The sequence below is a fragment of the Ornithorhynchus anatinus genome, chromosome 13, assembly GCF_004115215.2.
Source record: "Ornithorhynchus anatinus isolate Pmale09 chromosome 13, mOrnAna1.pri.v4, whole genome shotgun sequence".
Taxonomy (NCBI): domain Eukaryota; kingdom Metazoa; phylum Chordata; class Mammalia; order Monotremata; family Ornithorhynchidae; genus Ornithorhynchus; species Ornithorhynchus anatinus.
The window spans coordinates 23,722,131-23,743,588 of record NC_041740.1 but is presented as its reverse complement, the minus strand read 5'-3'; the positions used below and the strand labels follow the sequence as shown (position 1 = coordinate 23,743,588).

The 21,458-nt window shown below is 57.8% G+C and overlaps 1 protein-coding gene across 2 annotated transcripts in view; it reads right to left on the bottom strand.

Annotated features, from left to right (window-relative positions):
* Positions 1 to 21,458, bottom strand: part of COG5 (component of oligomeric golgi complex 5) — a 203,033-nt gene that overhangs the window by 149,318 nt on the left and 32,257 nt on the right. The gene's annotated exons all lie outside the window — the stretch shown is intronic.

Below are 21,458 nucleotides of genomic sequence, written 5' to 3'. Positions count from 1 at the left end.
GCCACGTGGCCCACGTTCGAGGTTCCAGCGCTTCGGACGCTAAACGACGCGCCGTATTTCGGACTTGATCCGACCGCAGTCGCCTCTGCCCAGGTCAAAGCGGATGAGAGCTCCTCGGAAAGCCGGGGTTCGGGAGGGAGGGAGGGAGGGAGGGAGGGAGCACCTGGTAAGAGGGAAGGGGGACCGAGACGCAGAGATGGCTTCCGGAGCGCGCCCGTCACCAGCCCTCCCCCGACGGGAGAAGCGACGTGGCCCGGTGGACAGAACGCGGGCCCGGGAGTCCGCGGGGCCTGGGTTCCGATCCCCGCTCCGCCACTGTCTGCCGGGTGACCTAGTCACTTCAACTTTTCTGCGCCTCGGTTACCTCATCTGTAAAATGGGAATCAAGTCTGTCAGCCTCATGTGGGACGGGTCCAACCCGGTTACCTTGTACCTACCGCGGTGCTCGGTACCGTGGCCGGCACGTAGTGAGCGCCTGACGCGTTATTATAATCATGACTGCCCGCATCCTCTGCACCGGTCTGTCTCACCTTAGTCTCCCCCGCTGACCATTTTGTCTTCACGGCATTTGTGAAGCGGTTCCCATGCGTCGAGCACCGTTCTAAGCATTCCGGCTGCGAAGCCGATCCGGCCAGAGTCCCCCCGTCCCTCGTAAGGCTCCCAGTCTAAGTGGAAGGGAGACTCCTCATTGTGCAGTGGAGAAAACTGAGGCGCAGAGAAGACAGGCGACTTACCCCGGGTCACACGGCAGGGAGGTGGAAGAGCCGGGATTAGACCCCAGGTCCTCCGGAGCCCGGGCCCGGGCTTCATCCTCCAGGCCACGCTGCTTCCCGCTCTGTCGCTACCGGGGAGCGCTAACCCTGGCTTGTACGCCTTCCCCGTGTGGCTTGGTGGCAAGAGAGTCAGAGGACACGGGTCCTGATCCCGCTCCGCCACCTGCCTTCGCTGTGACCCTGAGCAAGCCGCGTCGCTCCTCTGTGCCTCAGTCGCCTCATCTGTAAAATGGGGATTAAGACCGTGAGCCCCACGGGCGACCTCATTCCCTCGATTCCATCCCAGCGCTCAGAACGGTGTTCGCCACGGAGAAGGGAGCACTGCACGGTTAAATCCCCCAATCCTTTGGGGCGGCCCCGTCTCACGCAACCAGAAAGGAGCGAGCACGCTCTGGGCCCACCCGATATAAATAACCAGATATGTTAAGTGAGCACGAGCTGCTGGGAGAGGGGGAGGGGGTTTCGGTGAAGCAAAAAAGGGCATCCAAGAAGGTGGATCCTGCACGGTGCCGCAATGTGACAAGGGGATGGATGGATGGGTGGAAGGATGGAAGGAAGGGAGGGAGGGAGGGAGGGAAAGGAAGGAAGGGAGAGAAAGGAAGGAAGGAAGGGAGAGAAAGGAAGGAAGGGAGAGAAAGGGAGAGAAAGAAAGGAAGGGAGAGAAAGGGAGAGAAAGAAAGGAAGGGAGAGAAAGGAAGGGAGAGAAAGGAAGGAAGGGAGGGAGAGAGAGGAAGGAAGGGAGGGAGAGGAAGGAAGAGAAAGGGAGAGAAAGGAAGGAAGGGAGAGAAAAGAAAGGAAGGAAGGGAGAGAAGGGAAAGAAAGGAAGAAAGAACAGGAAGAATCTCTGTAGGAGAGGGCCAACAAAAACTGATCACTTCATTCCAAAGGGGTCTTCTGGTACTGAGTTTCTCTGCTACTCCTCTTAAAGTCTGATTCGAAGACACTAGCCCGGGAGCAATTCCAGAGGCAAAACAAAAAAAGCGCACAATTAGCCTAGCTGTTTTTCCGATCAGAATAAAAATAGCCCGGTGTCTAAAGTGCTTCTCTTCACTCCACAAACACTTAACGCTCTTCGATGTTTAAAAATCGCAAGAGATTTCCATTACAATAGCCTGACTGCTTCTTGTACACTCAACAATAAAAGACAATCCAAAAAAACCCAGATGTCATTCTATTCTTGCACCCGTTGTCTATTACCTGGTTTGGAGGTTCTGGATGAGGAGAAAGCAGGCAGCCTGCAAGCACATTAACCAAATAAACGCTCGCTCGTTACTCTAGAGATCCCAAACACCCTATGCGCCTGACAGTCTCGAAACGGCTCTTTCGGTGCGATAAACCGTGAGCAAAACGCAGGCCCAAATCAGGTTTAAAACAGGTTCGAAACCACGGGTGGGAAAACAAAATAGGATGAGTTCATTTACAAACCGGAGCTCCGTTTACAAAAGCGAGCGGGACACACGCGAACAGCTTTTAATTGTAAGAAATCTCTGCTGCGTGGCGAGCCAGGGACCGTTTTTCCCCGTTCCTCCTCTCCGGCTGCTTTCTCTCCAACAACCCTCCTCTCAAGGAAGGAACCACGGCGTGTCTACCGTGTTTTCGAGCGGTGGCCGGAGCACGCCAATATTTTGATCTTTTATTTTGGAGACGAGGACCGGGCGGTTCCAAAGCGGCGGCGGAGCGCTGGGGAATCCCGTGAGGCATTTGTTCCTTTTAAGCCTTCTACGTTGCCGTTGTTAATAGCCTATTCCAAACAGTTACGATTCAAATGATCTATGACAATGACAGACGTTAATGACTACTACGGTGGGACTGATTTGATTCCGACTCCAAAAATGCGAGTGAAAACTGGAGGAAGAACTTCCCGGAAAGGAAGGAATCCGCTAAAGGCAGATAATCCTCCCAGACCATTCGCCGTCTGAAAAAACTACGTCTGAGCAGAATTTCCAGATGTTAACGTACTTGATATTCTAATAATGGCCCAGACTATTATAATGCCTCGGTTTGGGGGTTTTTTCCCCCCACTTTCTGACAACATAATCCACCGGCTCAGGAGACATTTGGCCACAAAGCCCCTTGGAGGAAGACATCTAAGAGACAGAATCCCTTTGTGGGCCGTATCGCGCTCCACGTCTGCCTACCCTTTACTTCTCTCCTAATTTCACGCTCACAACTGTCCCTCTTTCAGACTTCTTTATGAATTTTTATTAATGTCTACCTCCCCCTCTAGACTGTAAGCTCACCGTGGGCAGGGATCGTGCCCGCTGATTCTGTTGCGTCGCACTCTCCCCCGGGGGCTCAGTGCGCGGGGCTCTGCACGGAGTCAGCGCTCACCAGTACCCAGGACTTGACCGAACGATTAGGTCCTTGAGGGCAGGGCATTCTGCTGCTCTGATTGCTGATGAGCATATCCTAATAAATATTAAATTCGTTCGACTGTGGAGCCCTTACTGTGCGCACAACGCTGTACTGAGCGCCTGGCCAGTGCGATTCGGCGACAGATAGACAATCCCCACCCAACAACGGGCTCCCGGTCTACGACGGGGGAGACGGACAACAAAACAAGTGAACGGGCAGCAACGGCGTCAATATAAACAGAATTATAGATCTGTACATCGTTAATAAAATAAACAGAATTATAAACTGACTTATTTAACGCCCGGAATAATTGAACGAGGCCGACGGGGCTCCAGAGCCTTCTCTGGAGCGCTGCCCGGTGGCCCGGTGGCTGAAATGGTGACCGGGGCGAGGGACGGCGGGGCTGATGAGGCTGGAGTCTAGGGGACAGTGGCAGGACACTACGGCGGCTCTGTAAACGTCGCCCACGGCACCTAAGGAGCCCACGGAGAAGCCGCGGGGCCCGGCGGCCCCAAGGTCACGGGTTCCAAGTCCCGGCTCCGCCGCTCGCCCGCCGTGTGGCCTCGGCTGAGTCGCTTCACTGGGCCTCCGTTCCCTCATCTGTAAGACGGGGACTAAGGCGGTGGAGCCCCGCGTCGTCCGAGCTAATTCGTTTGCCTCCACCGCAGCCGCTCGGCACAGAGTGAGTACTCAAAGACCGGAGGATGCCTACACCCCCGAATCCTGTATTAGAAATCACTCATAGATTACGTCGGCGTCCGTCTCCCCCTCTAGACCCTCGGCCCAACGTGAGCAGGGAGCGTGTCGGCCGGCTCCGTTGGGACGGTGCCCTCCCACGCTTCCCGCACGCGGCGAGCGCTCGGTAAATGCCACCGACCGCCTGCGTCGACCCTCTTAAGTTGACCCTGCACAATTCCTTCCGGGACGGCGTCACACTCCGACGCCCTGGCCTTCTCCGTTCGGTTTCCCGGCCCTCCCGTCGATCCCGGCATCACGGGGCACGGCCGCAACCAAGTAGCGGGATTAAGCCGTTGCGGGCATGGAACACGTCTGCACACACCTTTTTTTTTTTTTTTTTCTCTTATCGTACTCTCCTGAGCGCTAAGTAGAGTGCTCTGCCCACAGGAAGTGCTCAATAAATACAATCGGTCGGTCGATTACAGAGGGTATAATGAGCAAAAACCTCCCTTTCCTTTCCAACCGCTGTACTCCGTAACTCGCCGTGGGAAGGGAACGTGACTGCTGGCCAGCTCGGCTGTCTCGTACCCTCCCCGGAACTCAGTACGGCGTTCCGCACACAGTAAGTGCTCGACAGATACCCCCGACCGATCCGTCTGCTGACTCTGAGAAGCAACTGGTCATTTTCCGCTGATTTTCTTGCAAGGGAGCTTCCGCGACGACGAGCGGGGTTTTCAGGAATGAGAAGAATGCCATTCGGAGTCACGATTAGGGTTTTTATCGTTTTTCAAATCTGGGCTGAAGTTTCCCCAAAAAGGGGGGCTTATTTTCACAATTATTTACATGAATCACAATAACATCTGCACGGCAGATTTCTGACATTTGCAAATGACGCAAATAGCTAAATAAACACTCCAAATCCCGGCCGCCTATTGGCAAAGTCAGCGGCGTTAAGGTAAACCTGCTCATTTTAAGGTATGAGACGCCGGTATCGATCCCAAAATTAACAACAGAGAAGCGGGGCGGTCTGCCGGCTAGAGCGCGGGCCTCTGGGAGTGTGGGACGGAGAGACTGGGTCCGCCCCGACCCGATTATCTCGTATCTTTCCCAGCGCCCAGAACAGAGTCGGCGGGCGCGTCCCCCGTCCGCGACGAGCTTACGGAGCTCCGTCGCCGGGAGTGGAGAAAAATGATCCAAGCCCGACACCGCGTACTCACAAGCCTATCCTTCCAAATAACGTCCTTCGGCAAATAATAAATCACGGCTCGATGAAATGCACTTAATTCCCGGGCCCCGTTCACCGTTCCGGCCACCCCCCGGGGCGCTCAATAGATGCCGGCCGCCCGACAGAGAGGCAGGTGCCCAGGAGATTATCCGGATCAAAGACCCAGCCCGGCAATCGGGCACGAGAAAACGGTGACTGTTCGGAAGGAGAGAATTGCCGTGGGACCTTCAATAGGCACACAGAAATAAAACTCGGCTTTTAGTGCCCCGTCGGGAAGACGTTCATATATTAAATGACCTGGAATGAAATTTACCCCTATCAGAAGAGGAAGAGGCTAGGTTAACTCATTTGAGTCCTAGAACTTCATATTTCAGAGTCAGTGGATAATGGAGAAGAGTTTCAATTCAATCCTAAAAATTCACTCTGTGCAGGACTAAAAGCCTCACAGATTTTCCAAACTCACAAGCGCAAGCTTCCTCCGCGAAACCCCACTGATTTTTTTCCCCCTCATTCTTTTTTCCTGACTGACGCTTTCAAGTTCACGGGAAGTTTCTGCTTTGGGGCGGCAGGACAGAACCTAATGTCCCTTACAGTATATAAAACGGAGCTCGCTCCACGGGGAATCTCTGCCTGCCTTTGGACTTTTAGTCATTCAATAGTATTTACTGAGCGCTGACCACGTGCAGGGCACTGTACTGAGCGCTCGGAACAGACAATTCGGCAACAGAGAGAGACAATCCCTGCCCGATGACGGGCTCGCAGTCCAATCGGCGGAGACAGACGGCCGGAAACGAAGACGACACAGTCACGATAAACAGAATCAAGGCGATGTGGACTTCGCGAACAAAATAAATAGGCTAATAAAAGCGTCTGTTAGAGAAACATGAACGGGTCAGGCAAGCAAAGCCAGACTAAGACCCCCTCGTCTACCACGGATTCTCGAAACCGTCCCGACAGGAGAAAGGGGTGTCGGAGCGACTCGCTAGAGACTCTCTAGACCGGGAGCTCGTTGTGGGCGGGGAACGCGTCCATCAACTCCGTCGCGTTAGGAGGCCCCGGGTTCTAATCCCGGCCCCGTCACTTATCCGCTGTGCGACCCGGGTGTTCCGGGCCACCGAGGAGGGCGCTCACCCAAGCAAGCGCACGGGGCCCGAACTGGGCATCTCCCGGTGCCACCCCGCACACCGCGGGCTCCTTGAGTCAAAATCCTGGGAGGAGGAAGGTCCAACTCCAGGAATAACAACGCTGGTGTCTGTTAAGCGCTTACTACGCGCAGGGCACCGTTCTAAGCGCTGGGGTAGATACAGGATAACCGGGTTGTCCCACGTGGGGCTCACAGTCTTAATCCCCATTTTACGGATGAGGGAACTGAGGCACAGAGAAGCGAAGTCAGTCGGCCGACAAGCGGCGGGGGCGGGATTCGAACCCACGACCTCTGACTCCAAAGCCCCGGCTCTTTCCACTGAGCCACGCCGAGGGTGCGGTCCAAAGCGGAGGGCTAAGAGAGAGCACTCTGGGGGGCGGGTAGGGTCACCCAGATTTGGGGAATCGAACCTTGCAGGCCCGGACCGTTCCTCGACTTCCCACTCCCGGACGTTTCCCGGCACCCTCTCCCCGCACCCACTTCCCCAGCTCTCCCGGGGGGAGGGAGTGAAGCGGGGCCTCAGGTGAAGCAGGAGAGATTCGGGGAGACGGAACGCCGTCGACCGGCAGGTGAAAAAGGCTTCAGATTTCCCAGGGGATCCACCGGGGAAGGCCTCGGGGGGGTTCGGTCCAGGCGGCGGCTCGCCTTCCCCGGCCGGGCGGTCCTCCCGCCGGGGCTTCATCCGCCCTCTCCGGCGGTGGCCGCTCCGCCCACGGGGGAGCGGGGCGGGAGGGGTAGTAGCGCCGAGAGCCGCCCTCTCCTCCCCACCCAAACGGCTCCCTTACCGCTACGGGCTCTCGTGGTATCCCGGCTCCTCTGCCGGGTCGGCCCGCTCTCCCGTCTCCCTTCCCCCTCTCCGCTCTATTCTCCACTCCGCCGCCCGGCTCCTCTCCCTGCAGAAACGCTCCGGGCGTCTCACTCCCCTTCTTCAACACCTCCAGGTGGTTGCCCGTCGACCTCCGCTCCAGACGGAGACCCCTCGCTCTAGGCTCGCCGTCCCCTCGCCCCCTCCTACCTCTCCTCCCTTCTCTCTTTCCACGGCCCCCCCCCCGCACGCTCCGCTCCTCCGCCGCCCGCCTCCTCGCCGTCCCCCCCGGTCTCGCCCGGCCCGCCGTCGACCCCCGGGCCGCGTCCCCCCCCGCGGTCCCGGAACGCCCTCCCGCCTGGCCTCCGGCGATCCGATTCCCTTCCCCCCTTCGAATCCCTACTTGGAGCTCACCTCCTCCGAGAGGCCTCCCCACACCGAGCTCCCCCCTTTCTCCCTCCGCTCCCTCTACCCCCCCTTCACCTCTCCGCAGCTAAACCCTCTTCTCCCCCGTTTCCCTCTCCCGTCCCGCCCCCTCGGCGCCGTGCTCGTCCGCTCGACTGTATATATCTTCATCACCCTACTTATTGTGTTTAGCGAGCTGTACGTCGCCCTGATTCTGTTTAGTCGCCACTGTTTTGATGAGCTGTCCTTCCCCTCGATTCTATTTATCGCCCCTGTTCTCGTCTGCCCGTCTCCCCCGACTGGACCGTAAGCCCGTCAGAGGGCGGGGACCGTCTCCGCCTGTGGCCGACTCGTCCGTTCCAAGCGCTTGGTACAGTGCTCCGCCCATAGCGAGCGCTCGACAGATGCTATTGAATCGACGAGAGGGACTTCTCCGGCCGCCTCCTGCCCCCCGCCGACGCTCACCGCTACCCTCCCCGCCATCCCCACCGCCGTCCCCGCGGCCCCCTCCTCCGGGGATACCTGAAGGTTTCGGCGCTTGGTTTTCTTAATGGTATCTGTTATGCGCTTCCTGTACGTCAGGCTCTGTACTAAGCGCCGGACCGGCCATAACCCGGTCGGGTCGGACACAGTCCCCGTCCCGTGGGGCCCACGGACGTCATCTCCATTCTACAGAGGAGGGAGGCGAGGCCCAGAGGCGCGAAGCGACTTGCCCGAGGTCACGCAGCGGACGGGTGGCGGAGGTGGGATCGGAACCCGAATCCTTCTCTTAGGATCGCGCTCTGTCCGCTAGACCTCTCCGCTTCCACGCTCCGCACCACCGGGGCTAACCGCTCGGGGCTCTCCCCCCACCCCCACCCCACATCTCAGAGGGGCAGCGCGGCTCGGTGGAGAGAGCCCGGGCGTGGGAGTCGGGGGTCACGGGTTCGAATCCCGGCTCCGCCACCTGTCGGCTGTGTGACCGTGGGCAAGTGGCTTCGCTTCTCCGTGCCTCGGTGACCTCACCTGGAAAGTGGGGATTGAGACCGTGAGCCCCACGTGGGACAGCCCGATTACCCTGTAAATCTACCCCGGCGCTCAGAACAGTGCTCTGCACATAGCAAGCGCTTAAAAGATGCTAACGTTACTACTGTCATTATCTTTGGGGGCGCCGGCCCACAGCTGCCCCCGCCCCGTCGCGGGGCAGGCCTGCTCACCACTCCCTCCCCACCACCGCTCGGTGGAAAGAGCCCGGGCTTGGCAGTCAGAGGTCGTGGGTTCTAATCCCGGCCCCGCCACTCGTCTGCTGTGTGGCCCCGGGCAAGTCGCTTCGCTTCTCTGTGCCTCCGTTACCTCATCTGTAAAAATGGGGATTAAAAAAAAAAAAAAACCGTGAGCCCCGCGTGGGACAATCTGATTACCCTGTACCTACCCCAGGGCTAGTAAGCGCTTAACAAATACCGTAATTATTAATCATCATCACCTCCGGGAATACTCGCTCTCCGCTACCTTCCCGCCTCTGGGAATAAGGCCCTTCCTCCCAACAGGCACCAGAAATTTCTGCTCGCGACTCCCTTCCCCCAGCAGAATTCCCTTTCGCGGATCCCATTAATGGAATTTCTTTTGTGTGCGGAACCTCCCGCCACACTAGCTTTCGTTCCGCGAGCGACCGGCGCACGAAGCCCGGCCTCCCCGGCTGTGCTGGAGCAGAGGCCCGGCACGGACGACTTCCTTCCGGCTCCCCGATTCTCCGGGGAAGAAGCCCCGGACGGAGGAAAGGCACCGAGGCTCTTCCTCTACGCAGAGACCTCCGGAGGGATCCCAGCAGGCTCTACGAGCGGTCCGCTTCGCGTCTCCGGGCCCTCCCCTCCCGCCGCCTCACGTTCCTCCGGCTCGGGGGGGGGGGGGGGGACGCGACGAGGCGGCGGGAAGGCCGAAATCGGACCCTCTGCGCCGCCAGCTCGTCGGGGGCGGGGAATGCGCCTGCTGGATTGTCCTCTCCCCCGCGCTTGGCACGCAGTAGGCGCTCAATAAACGCGACCGACCGACGGATCGGCCAGTTAGGGGGGAACCGGACAGGGACCGGGGAGTCCCGCCGGCCACGCAGAAATCCCTCCTCGCCGTATCCCTCACCGGAACCAACGGTGTTTCTGAAAAGACGCGATCGTTCATCCGGGACTCGATCGCGCACCCCGATTTTCACGTTTAAAACAGCCACCACGGCACTTAATAAGGGCTCGCTCCGTGCCGATTCCGGAGGAGGGGCCCGGCTGTCACAACGGACCCGGCTCTTGCCCCAGATGGGGCTCGCCATCTATCCTATCCCCGTTTTACGGATGAGGAAACCGAGGCCTGGCGTGGCAAAGCGACTCGCCCCAAGCCCCCCGGCGGGCTGAGCGGGGTGTCCCGAGCCTCCTGACTCGTCGGCCTCCCCCGGGGCCACACTCGTAAACTCACGCCGTACGACATCAGGAAGCTCTTACCCTCACGCTTTTCATTTCTCTTCCGACTGACGACCGGTACGGCGGCCCGGCTTGGGAAGCCTCTGACCACACCAAAAATTAAACTCGCATCAACAGTCTTTGTTCCCGCCGCTCGACCCGAGAAGGGAATTATCCTGCTCTTTTGCAGGATAATTGCACCAGACTCCCTCATTAGAAGATCTCGCCTCCGAACACGGCTGGCCCCAACGACCGTGCCCTTCCGCGGCAAATGTCATTCCGAAGAAATCGCCCTCCAACCGAGTCCCCGGGGGGCGGGGGGGGGGGGGGGGGAGAACCCAATCGGTGCTTGGAAACGGGAGGAAACGCTCTTCTCAGACCTCCTCAGCGACGTGCCGCCAATCACCCCGTCGCCGCGAGACAGCACCGGTGTCCGATTACCGTCGGAAGGGAGAAATGCCGAATTCGAGAGATCCGTCCCCATTCGCTTCATCGTACCGAAAGAATCCCGGGCGATCCTACGACGGGACGACGGATCCACGTTACCCGTCTTATGCTATTCTTGATCGTTCCCGTTTTCTGACATCTCCCTGACACATTCGATCGATCGACGGTATACGACGAACACCTGCTGAGTGCCGAGCACCGTGCCAGGCACTCGGGGGGCCACGAGAGAAGCGAAACGCACCCTCCTCGGCCACACGCAACGTATAATCTAAGTAATGGGGGAGAGACACGTACAGAGATTATTTTCAGATACTGGGAGCCAGGGAAATGGAGAGAAAAGAAATATTTCAGGACAAAAGATCCGAAACGGTGCAGCGTAAATCAACGAATTGTCGAGCAGCGACACGGCCCGGTGTAGAGGGCCCGGGCCGGGGAGTCGGAGGATCTGGATTTTGTTCACTTTAATAATAGTAACAATAGTGATTACGGTATCTGTTAAGTGCTTACTATAGGCCAGGCACCGTTCTAGGCGCTCGGGTGGACAGAGGCGCATCAGATTGGACACGGTCCCTGTCCCACGTAGGGCTCACGGTCTCAATCCCCGCGTGGCTCAGTGGCAAGGGCCCGGGCTTGGGAGTCCGAGGACACGGGTTCTAATCCCGGCCCCGCCACTCGGCTGCCGGGTGACCTCAGGGAAGCCACTGAACCTCTCTGGGCCTCTTCTGACGGGGATGGCGACGATCAACTGTCGGTGAGGCGAGCGAACCCGGAAAGGTTTAGGAGCCCGGTGAGCGGACCGGGGTTGGCGTCCACGGGCTGAGCAGCGGAAGGAGATCGGCAAGGGAAGGTAGGAGGGGGGGGCAGGTCGGCTGAGAACTTTAAGGCCTACGGTAAGGAGCTTCTGCTTGACGCTGAGGCGGAGGGTGCGATGCCTCGCTTAAGCGCTTCGTACAGTGCCCCGCACACCGTAAGCGCTCAATAAATACAACTGAATGAAATACGATCGGATGACCTCGCACGGAGAAAGCGCTTAACAAATACCGATAAAGAAAAAGAGCTTCCCCGACTGAACCCTCATTTTCCCTACTCCCTGTCCCTTCTGAGTCACCTTGGCTCTTGGATTTGTATATTTTAAGCGCTTCGTTTTCACGCCACCCCCCCTTCCCGCCTTACAGCGACTTATGTACATATCCCTGATTTATTTGAACGTCTCCGCCGTCGTCCCCCAGCCCGCTCTGGACCGTAAGCCCCTTGTGGGCAGGGAACACATCTACCGACCCTGTTGCACTGTACTCTCCTAAGCGCTCAGAACGGTGCCCTGCACAGAGTAAGCGTTTGGGACGGACCATTGAAATGCGCAGCCTGTGGAATTTTCCGACGATCGGAGACGTCTCGGGGGGGGGGAGGTGGGGGGGGGTGACGGGCTCTACAGCTTGCTCGTTGGCGGGGGTGTGACACTTCTCTATACGCTCGACTGCGTCCAACCCCATCCGCTTGCATCCACCCCAGCGCTCAGTACGGTGCCTGGCACCCAGTAAGCGCTTAAACGCCATTATTGTTAATATTTCCCCGTCACAGAAAAATAGTTGGGGCCTTTTTATTTTTGTTTTGGAGAACGTTCAGTGACCGGACCGAGGGCCCCAGCAAGAAGTGCCCACGTCACAGTAGCACAACGCGGCTCAGCGGGTTATTCCGGGGCAGACCCGTCGTTGAAGGGGTGGGGGGAGATAAAGCGATTTTGCCAATTTTGCTCCTGGGCAGGTGTAAAGCCGGGAAGGGACTAGAAACTTCACGCGGCCCCGCCTGCGTCCCGGGATCGCCCCGCGATCCGCTCGACGCTAGGTTCCTCGAAGGCAAGGGGCCGTGACCCCCTTACTTAGCTGAACTCTCCCAACCACTTCACCTGCACCCGTGGGATGCTCGGCCACGACCATCGGATGACGTCGTGTGGGGAAACTGAGGCACCGGAAGCTTCTCATCGGCGCCCCCGGTGGCGGGCTGGTCTTCGACCGGAGGACAGGGAGCGAGGCCGGGGCCGGCCTAATTGCCGGCTGCTGCCGGGCAACTCTGGTTCTTCTCATTTCCCCCGTGAAGGATCCGCGCATTAAACTTGGTCTCCCGGCAACGGGAGCTCTGTCGGGAAGAGAGTTTGAGGGAGAGGGTTCGAAGCAGACCGGTCGGCCGAGCCGGCTCCTAGCGGCATCGGGAGCCACTCCAGCGGACGCCCGAGCTCCGCCCTGGCCCAACGCCTCCCAGTCGGGCGCCCCGACCTCGCAGTCAGCCCCCCTGGAGTTTGGGGACTCCGCGGAGCCTCCCCGGCGGCATTAGGATAAGGGAACAGACCAGGGTGGGGCAAAGATAACGGCGCCGACGACACTAGTAAAACAGCAGTAATAATAAGAACGACTACTTCAGCGCCAACGATGGGACGGGCGCTGCAGTAATGATCATTACGGCATCTGTTAAGCGCTTACTATGCGCCAGGCACTGTTCGAAGCGCTGGGGTAGATACAAGATAATTTAGGGTGGACACGGCCCCCCCGTCCCACCTAGGGCTCGCGGTCTTAATCCCCATCTGACAGATGGGGGGACTGAGGCCCTGAGAAGTGAAGTGACGCGCTCACGGTCACACAGCAGACAAGTGGCGGAACCGGGGATTAGAACCCACGGTCCCGTTTCGAGGTCTGTCTACCCCCTTCTAGACCGCAGATCCGGCGTGGGCGGGGACTGTCTCCCTAGTGCTGAAACGTACTTTCCAAGCACTTAGTACAGTGAGCTGCACGCGGTAAGCGCTCAATAAATACGACAGAAGGAATGATCCTCTAGGCCACACCGCTTCTCTGGGAACGAAGCGCCGGGATAGATAGGAGACCATCGGGGCCTATCGCCCTTCCTCCCCTTGACCCCTTAGCCACCTTTCACGCTTTCAACCACCTCCTTCACCCAGAGACATCGTCCAACCTTCTCCTTCCTGCCTTCTCCCCCTCCCCTCTGCGTCGCCCCGACTTCCTCTCTTCATTCATCCCCACTCCCGGCCCCGCAGCACTCACGTGCCTCTCCGGAATTTTATTTACCTAGATTAACGCCTGTCTCCCCCTCTAGACCGGGGGCTCCTTGTGGGCAGGGACCGTGTCCGTTGTACTCTTCTGCCGAACTCGCCCAGACGCTCAGACTAGTGTTCTGCCCGCAGTAATTACTCATTAAACATGACCGACCGACAACCTCTTCTTCACTGATACTGTCCTCGCCCGGTTCTGCTTCTGTGTCTCTGGCCGCTCATTCTCCGCCTCTTTCACGGGCCCCTCCTCTGCTTCCCACCCCTAACCGTGGGAAGTCCCTCCGGGTTCAGGCCCGAGTCCCCTTTTATTCTCCATCGACACTCGGGAGAACTCATTCGCTCCCCTGGCTTCAATTGCCATCTACATGAGGATGATTCCCAAATCCACCTCTCCGGTCCCATTCTTCTCTGCAACCCCCTATTTCCTCCTGCCTTCGGGACACCTCCGCTCGGATGTTACGCCGACACCCCTAACCTACTACGTCCAGGACGGGACTCCTCGTCGGCCCGCCCAAACCCTGCCCTCCACCTGACTTTCCCATCACTGCAGACGGAACACCATCCTCCGTGGCTCGCGAGCCTCGATTCGTCACTCCCGTTCCACCCGCACGCTCGACCTGGCCCCGGATCCCGTCGATTCAATCTTCACGACGTCGCTAGAGTCCGCCCTCGGCCACAGAGCCGTGTACATATCTGTACTTTACCCCTTACTGGCCATCTCCCCCTCTAGACCGTTAGCTTGTTGTGGGCAGGGAGCTCTGTTACATTTGCCTCTCCCAAACAGCTTAGTACGCCGCCTTCCACCCAGTAAGCACTCAATTAACTGACTGCTAAGACAGAAGCAGGCGAGCCGACGGCGCCGTGAAGCCGACGGTAAAGCGTTTCCGTCTGACGTACGGGTGGATGGGCCGACTCTGGAGGCGAGGGGACACGTGGACTGAACGTTTCCGGAGAAAAAGGCTCCTGGCAGCAGAGTGACTTATGGACTGGAGTGGGCTGAGACAGGAGGCAGGGAGGTCGGCGAGGAGGCTGACGGAGTCGCTGAGGCGGGAGAGGCCAAGTGCTCGGATCGGAGTCGGGCCCGCGGGCGGATTGCCCATACGGGGCAGATTTGCCACTCAGGCCGGGCGGCCTTCGCCGTCAGAGGTCCGCTGAAGAGGCCGGAAACCCCTCGGCTGGGTTCTCCCTTCCGAACAGTCGAGGTCGGGGTGGGTGGGGCGGCCTGAAAAAGCTGCCCCTTTTGCGGTGGAGACCATGGCGCCGAGGAGGGACGGGAATCCCGAGCCCCGTTGACCGCACGGATCCGGTTCTGCCTCTAAATCAGAAAGCAACTCACCACCGACTTGAAAGGAGTCCACCACCTCGCCCCCTCACACCTCACCTCGCTACTCTCCTACGACCCGGCCCGCAATCTCTGCTCCTCTAACGCTGACCTTCTTACTGTGCCTCGATCTCCCCGCCGACCCCTCACCCACGTCCCGCCTCTGGCCTGGAAGGCCCTCCCTCCTCCAACCCGCCAGACAATGCCTCTCCCCGACTTCAAAGCCTTACTGAAGGCACGTCTCTTCCGCGAGGCCTTCCCAGACCAAGCCTCTCACTTGTTCCTCCTCTCACTCGTTCATTCGATCGTATTTACTGAGCGCTTACTGCGTGCAGAGCACCGTCCTAAGCGCTTGGAGTGTACAGTTCGGCGACAGTTAGAGACCATCCCTGCCCAACGACGGGCTCGCAGTCTTAAACAGGGTGAGACAGACAACAAAACAAAACAGAATAATAATGGTGGTATTTGTTAAGCGCTTACTACGTGCAAAGCGCTGGGGGGGCTACAAGCTGATCAGGATGTCCCACTTGGGGCTCACAGTTTTGATCCCCATTTTACAGATGACGTAACTGAGGCAAGGAGAAGTTGAGCGACTTGCCCAAAGTCACCCAGCTGGCAAGCGGCGGAGCCGGGATTAGAACGCGTGACCTCTGACTCCCAAGCCTGGGGTCTTTCCGCCGAGCCGCGCTGCTTCTAGTCTCTTCCCCTCCTGCATTTCCCTGACCTGCTCCCTTTGTTCTCCCCCCTCTACCAGCCCCACGGCACTTATATTCATATCTGTAATTTATTTCTTTATATCAATGTCTATCTCCCCCCACCCCCCGCACACTGTACGCTCACTGTGTCTGTTTACTGTTATCCTGCACTCTCGCGAGCGCTCAGTACAGCGTTCTACACAACGTAAGCGCTCGATACATGCAACTGAATGAATCTACACCGGCTCCCCTGGACAGTTCATTCGCTCCCAGTTTCAAGTCCCGCTCCTACGAGGTCGATTCCTAAATCTACCCCTGCAGCCCTCGACGCATCGAGTGCTGTGTGACGAAGACCGGACTGAGCACCCGGGAGAATCCGATACGACAGGGCTAGCAGCCAGGTCCCCTTCCCACAGTGAGCTTCCAGTCCAGGTTTCAACATTTTCATATCTCAGCCCCACGGCCCTTTCATTTCTATTCTTATAGTCTACTATTTTCCCTATCTGGAATTTCCCTGAATGTCTCTCTCCCCCTTTAGACGGTGAGCTTCTTGGGGGCAGGGATCACGTCTATAAACTCTAGCGTACCGGACGGTCCCAAGCGATCAGTGCTCCGCGGGGCAAGCGCTCAGTGAATACCACCAAATGATGGATCGGATCTAGACTGCGAGCCCGTTGCTGGGTAGGGACTGTCTCTATCTGTTGCCGAATTGTACTTTCTAAGCGTTTAACACAGTGCTCTGCACTCAATAAATACGACCGAATGAATCCCGCCCCCCCCGCCCCCCAACTACTTCCTTAATACTTATGCAATCGGATACACAATTAACATACACTACACCGAAGCACTTATTAACCACCGATCCATCGTTCCATTCTACTTATCCCCCTCTCTGGACGTAATCATCATCATGATGATGACGGTACTTGCTAAGCGCTCACTAGATGCCACGCGCTGGGATGGTGATGATGATGATGATGGTATCTGTCGAGCGCTTACAGCGTGCCAAGCACTGTACTGAGCGCCGGGGGCAGACGCAAGCTCATCGGGTTGTCCCACGTGGGGCTCACAGCCTGAATCCCCGTTTTACAGCTGAGGTAACTGAGGCCCAGAGAAGTGAAGCGATTAAGCCCCGGGATGGACAGAAATTAATTACGTCAGTCCCAGTCCCCGTCCCACATGGGGCTCACGGTCAGGGGGCTGAAAACCACGAAGAATTCAATAAGCGACGGTGTCCTTTCAAAATCTGAAACGTTCCACGAGGCATCGGGTATTCAGCCGTGCTAGCCAGAAACTCTTGACCAGAATCGTTCCTTCTCTTTAAATGAAGAAATCACATTGCAAGCACAGCCCGATCTCCTATCTCAGTTGCGATAAATTAATGAAATCGCATCCACTAATTAATACAGCGGCCAAACATCTGGTGTCTACGAACCACGCTGTCACAAGGAGATGGAGGGAAAAAAAAAAAAAGTTTCCCATTTTCACACGGAGCTATGCACTGAATTTTTAGTAAGCCAAACTCCTTGGCCATCTGTACATCAGACACCACGTATATAAATTTAAAAGGAAAAAAAAAAAACCCCTCGAAGACGATTTCTAAAATATCACACTCCCCGGAGAAGTGGATATAATGCCATAGATTTTATTTTCAATATAATTACCCAAATATCAAAATCGGGTCTTAGATCCTTCCCGTCTAAGGAGCCATATTGTTTTTTAAAAAAAATACCAAAGGAAAACCACGCTGATAAACGTTACTAAAAGACCTCGCAAATCGGGAAAAATAAAAAAAGCTACACGGATATTTCATTTCAAATGCGCACGGGCTAGTGAAAGGCTTTCTGAGGATCCCGCGGAATCCGCCGGTCTCAGTTTTCTCGAAGCGCAAGGGATGGTCTCATTTCTCAACTTAATTCCTTCTGCAAGCGAAGCTGCGCCGAACACGTGTGGCTTATAGCCGGAACCTCATCACGGGGAGGCCTCCATCAAATCAATAAGACTATCACATCGAGAGTTCCGTGCCCCCACTATATATCTCGAATATAATGAATATTCATTATCGGGCGCCTCTCCGGGGAATCTTACGACTTGCTCCACTCTAACTGGGGTCGCGTGCAAGTGCCAATTTGAAGAGGAATATTCATTTTGGAACGTATTCCCGTCCTCGCCGCCTCCCGTCGAAGACCTCAGTTCACGCATTTGTGAGATGTACACTGGGTGGAGGTGGGACCTTTATCGGCTTGGCTCCCCGACACTTTATTAAGCCACTTCCCCGTGTGCGACAGAACCGAAACCGTCGAGGATCTCTGTCCTTTCGCATTTGTCAGCGACGCCAAAATGACTGACGGCGGCCCTACGGTGAACGGATAGCTGCTCTGATCTCTTCGGGAGAACGCGGAGAGGAACGCACCGGAAACAGCCCCGCCCACAAGGAGGTCACGATCACGGTCGCGGGGTAGATCTCAGACAATAGGTCAGACCCGGTCCCCGTCCCACACGGGGCTCGCGGTCTGAGCAGGAGCGAGAGCGGGCACCGAATCCCCCTTTTACAGACGAGAAGACGAGGCAGAGAGAAGGCCAGGGACTTGACCTGCCCAGAGGTTTTTTCCACTTCTTCCGTTCCCCTGCCGTCTTACCTCAAGGGACTCAATCACATTCGCCGAGCGCTTACCGTGTGCAAAGCACTGCACTAAGCGCTCGGGAGAACGCGACAGTAAAGGGACACATTCCCTGCCCACAACAAGCTTACAGTTGACCGCGTTCTCAACGCGGTCCTCTACAAAAGAAGCCTCCTAACGGGCGGGGGACGGGCCCACCGACTCTGTCCTCTCCCCCGGACATTTAGCACGGTGCCCCGCGCGCAGTAAGCGCGCCACGAGACTGCCCGAGATGCAAAGCGCCCTTCGGAGGAAAGCCGACCTACGGGTCAGTTGAGGGAGGAGGCCTCTCGCCCATTTATCCCGATAATCAACCCCGCCATCCGTCCGTTTTCCAGCCGCTGCCTGTCTGCCCTAAATCCAGATCCCCGGGGAAGCCCCCGCTGAACGGCGGGCCCGGGCCCCGGGGCCGGGAGGATCCCGGAGTCCTCGGACAAGGAAGGGGGAGGCTGGAGGGGCCGGTCCCCCATCCCCGCTCCCGGGGAGAGCCGCCCGACACATACGGACAAATAAATCCAGAGCTAAAAAGCCAGGCGTCCCAAAGAGAAAGGCACAGACATCCCAGAACGCGTTCCATCTACGTAACCGAGAAGCGGCACGGCGTAGCAGATAGGATAATAATAATAATAATAATCGTGGCATCCGTTAAGCGCTTACTGCGTGCAGAGCACCGTTCTAAGCGCTGGGGAGGAGACAAGGTGATCCGGTTGGCCCACGTGGGGCTCACGGTCTTCATCCCCGTTTTACAGACGGGGTAACCGAGGCGCAGAAGTTAAGTGACATGCCCGAGGTCAAACAGCTGACGAGCGGCCGAGCCGGGATTTGAACCCGCGACCTCCGACTCCCAAGCCCGGGCTCCTTCCACTGAGCCACGCGGGCCTGGCAGTCAGAAGGTCACGAGTTCGCATCCCGGCTCCGCCACTCGTCCGCTACGTGATCTCGATCGGGTCCCGTCGCTCCTCTGGGCCTCGGTGACCTCATCTGGAAAACGGGGACGGAGACCGTGAGCCCCACGTGGCGCAGGGACTGTGTCCGACCCGATCTGCCTGCATCCACCCCAGTGCTTAGTACAGTGCCCGGCGCACGGTAAGCGCTTAACGGATATCACCATCATTATTATACGTAACTAGATGCTCCCACTGAGAGAACCAGCGTCAAGGCGGGGAGGCAGGTAAAGGTTTCCGCCGGGTCCTCACAGCCGCCCGCCCGCTCACCGACAAGGATAAATCCACCGGCACCGTTTGCGAGATTTGGTTTCAAAACCGGCAGTAACGGAACGTGACCTAACGAGGAGCGATTTCGGAAAAACCCTCCCGCGTGCCACGCAGCCTCCCGCCAGACCCGGTGAGTTTAGACGACAATCCTCTCAACCGCCTGCCTCTGGGGGCGAGAGAGATATCGTTACCCGACGATAAAACCGATGACCCCGGCGCTTCCGCTTCCGAGGGAGCTAAAGGTACGCTCGCCGCGGCGGCTTAGCGTTTCCGAGATTCCTCCCGTCTTTACGGGAAGCACTTCAGAAAGGGGGCCGTTCTGCTCCCGGGGAAGCAGAATCAGCGCAGGGCTTCGACGCCCCGGCTCCGCGGCCGGGCGCCAGCCCGGAGCCGGGGGGATCCGGAAGCCGGGAGAACCTTCCGGAAACAACCGACCGCCCACCTCCGCGGCGGTTCAGGCCGAGGACGGGCCGGGTCGCGCACGGAGGCCAGTCCGCGCCAAGCCGGCCCGAGAGCCGTAGGAGCCGACGACGCGCCACAGCCACGGCTGAGCCCCCAACCTCAGGAGGTGAAGTGACTTCCCCAAGGTCACACGTCAGACAAGCCCGGGCCTGGGCTCTATCCACCGAGCCACGCTACACCCTCCCGCGCGTTGGGCACAGTGCCCCGCGAACAGGAAGGGGTCGAACACGTTCGACCGACGCAATGCCGGCGCGAACCGGCTCCCGACGCGACCCACGGAGGCGGAGAAAGCCGCGCGCCGGCTCTGACGCAACGGGAGTTTCGAACCGGCCGTCCGAGCCCCAACCGGCGGTGGGGAAAAGACGGTTCTCGGCGCGGCAGGGCCCTCGTCTGGCGAGCGACCCCGACCCCGTTCTAGGGCGAGGCGCCGGGCGGATTCGTGTATTTTCTCATTTCGATCGAATGGCCGTTGTCCTCTCAGAAAATAAAAACGAGTCCGCTTAAAGCTGTTAAATGGTCTCTGTCTGGAGCTGTGCAAGTTATTTACCTAGAGAGGGACATTTCCGAAAAAGCAATCACATTTTCTTGATTACCTTCGTTGGGTCCCGTCCCTTCCCAAACCTGTTTTTGTTATGCAAATTCCTCTACAGCCAGGGAACTGTAGGCCTCAAATACCTCCCGCCTGCCTTCAACAAAAAAATCGAAATTCCCGTTACCCAAATCAGATCCGTCACTTCTACGGCACTTTATGTACGCAAACTGCAACTCGAGCAACCTTTAGGCCATCCTGCCCAGCTGAGGGTTATTCCGAAATCAAGGAGAGAGATGGTGCCCGGGATGGGAAGGGGCCTCGTTATTTGTTGGGGGCCTGGAGCGATACCCAGGTATTTCCCGACGACGAGCAAAAAAGCGGGAGAGACACGACCCCGTTCTCTCAATGGCTTCGCTTCCGCCTATATGGCTGCCTCGTACGTTCCTTACGGAAATCAAAATAACCACGTCGAGTTTTTCCGGGATGCGGAACCTCGTCGGCCGCGAGCCGGGCGCCGCCCGAAGAACCTTCCCCTTGCCACACTGTGAAATCTCTCTCGGTAAATCTGTTGATTTTAGCGAAACGACGTTCTGGAAATACAGTCATTAGGACATACCCAGTACGAACGGTACTTCATTATTTTAATGTCTGCCTCGCCCCGTCAAGCCCCTCGTGGGTAGGGATTGCCTCTGCCAGTTCTATTTTTTTTTTTTTTTTTTTTTAAACCACGTTTGATAGAGAAGCAGCGTGGCTCAGCGGAAAGAGCCCGGGCTTGGGAGTCAGAGGTCACGGGTTCGAATCCCGGCTCTGCCGCTTGGCAGCCGTGTGACTGTGGGCGAGTCGCTTCACTTCTCTGGGCCTCAGGGACCTCACCTGGAAAATGAGGATGAAGACTGCGAGCCTCACGTGGGACAACCTGATTACCCTCTATCTACCCCAGCGCCTAGAGCAGTGCTCTGCACGTAGGAAGCGCTTGACAAATACCGACATTATTGTTACCAAGCAGCACCTACCACGTGCCAGGCACTGTCCCAAGCGCCGGGGTACGTGAAAGATAATCCGGTGGGACACAATCCTCGTTCCACCTTGGGCCCACGGTCTCAGTCCCCATTTTACAGACGAGGAAACTGAGGCTCAGAACGCAGCTGGCGGGGCCGGGATGGGCCCCCGGATCCTTCCGACTCCCGGGCCCGGCCTCTGTCCACTCGGCGCCCGCTCCCAAACGCTCGGGACAGTGCTCGGCATCGAGCGCTCATCGAAGAAC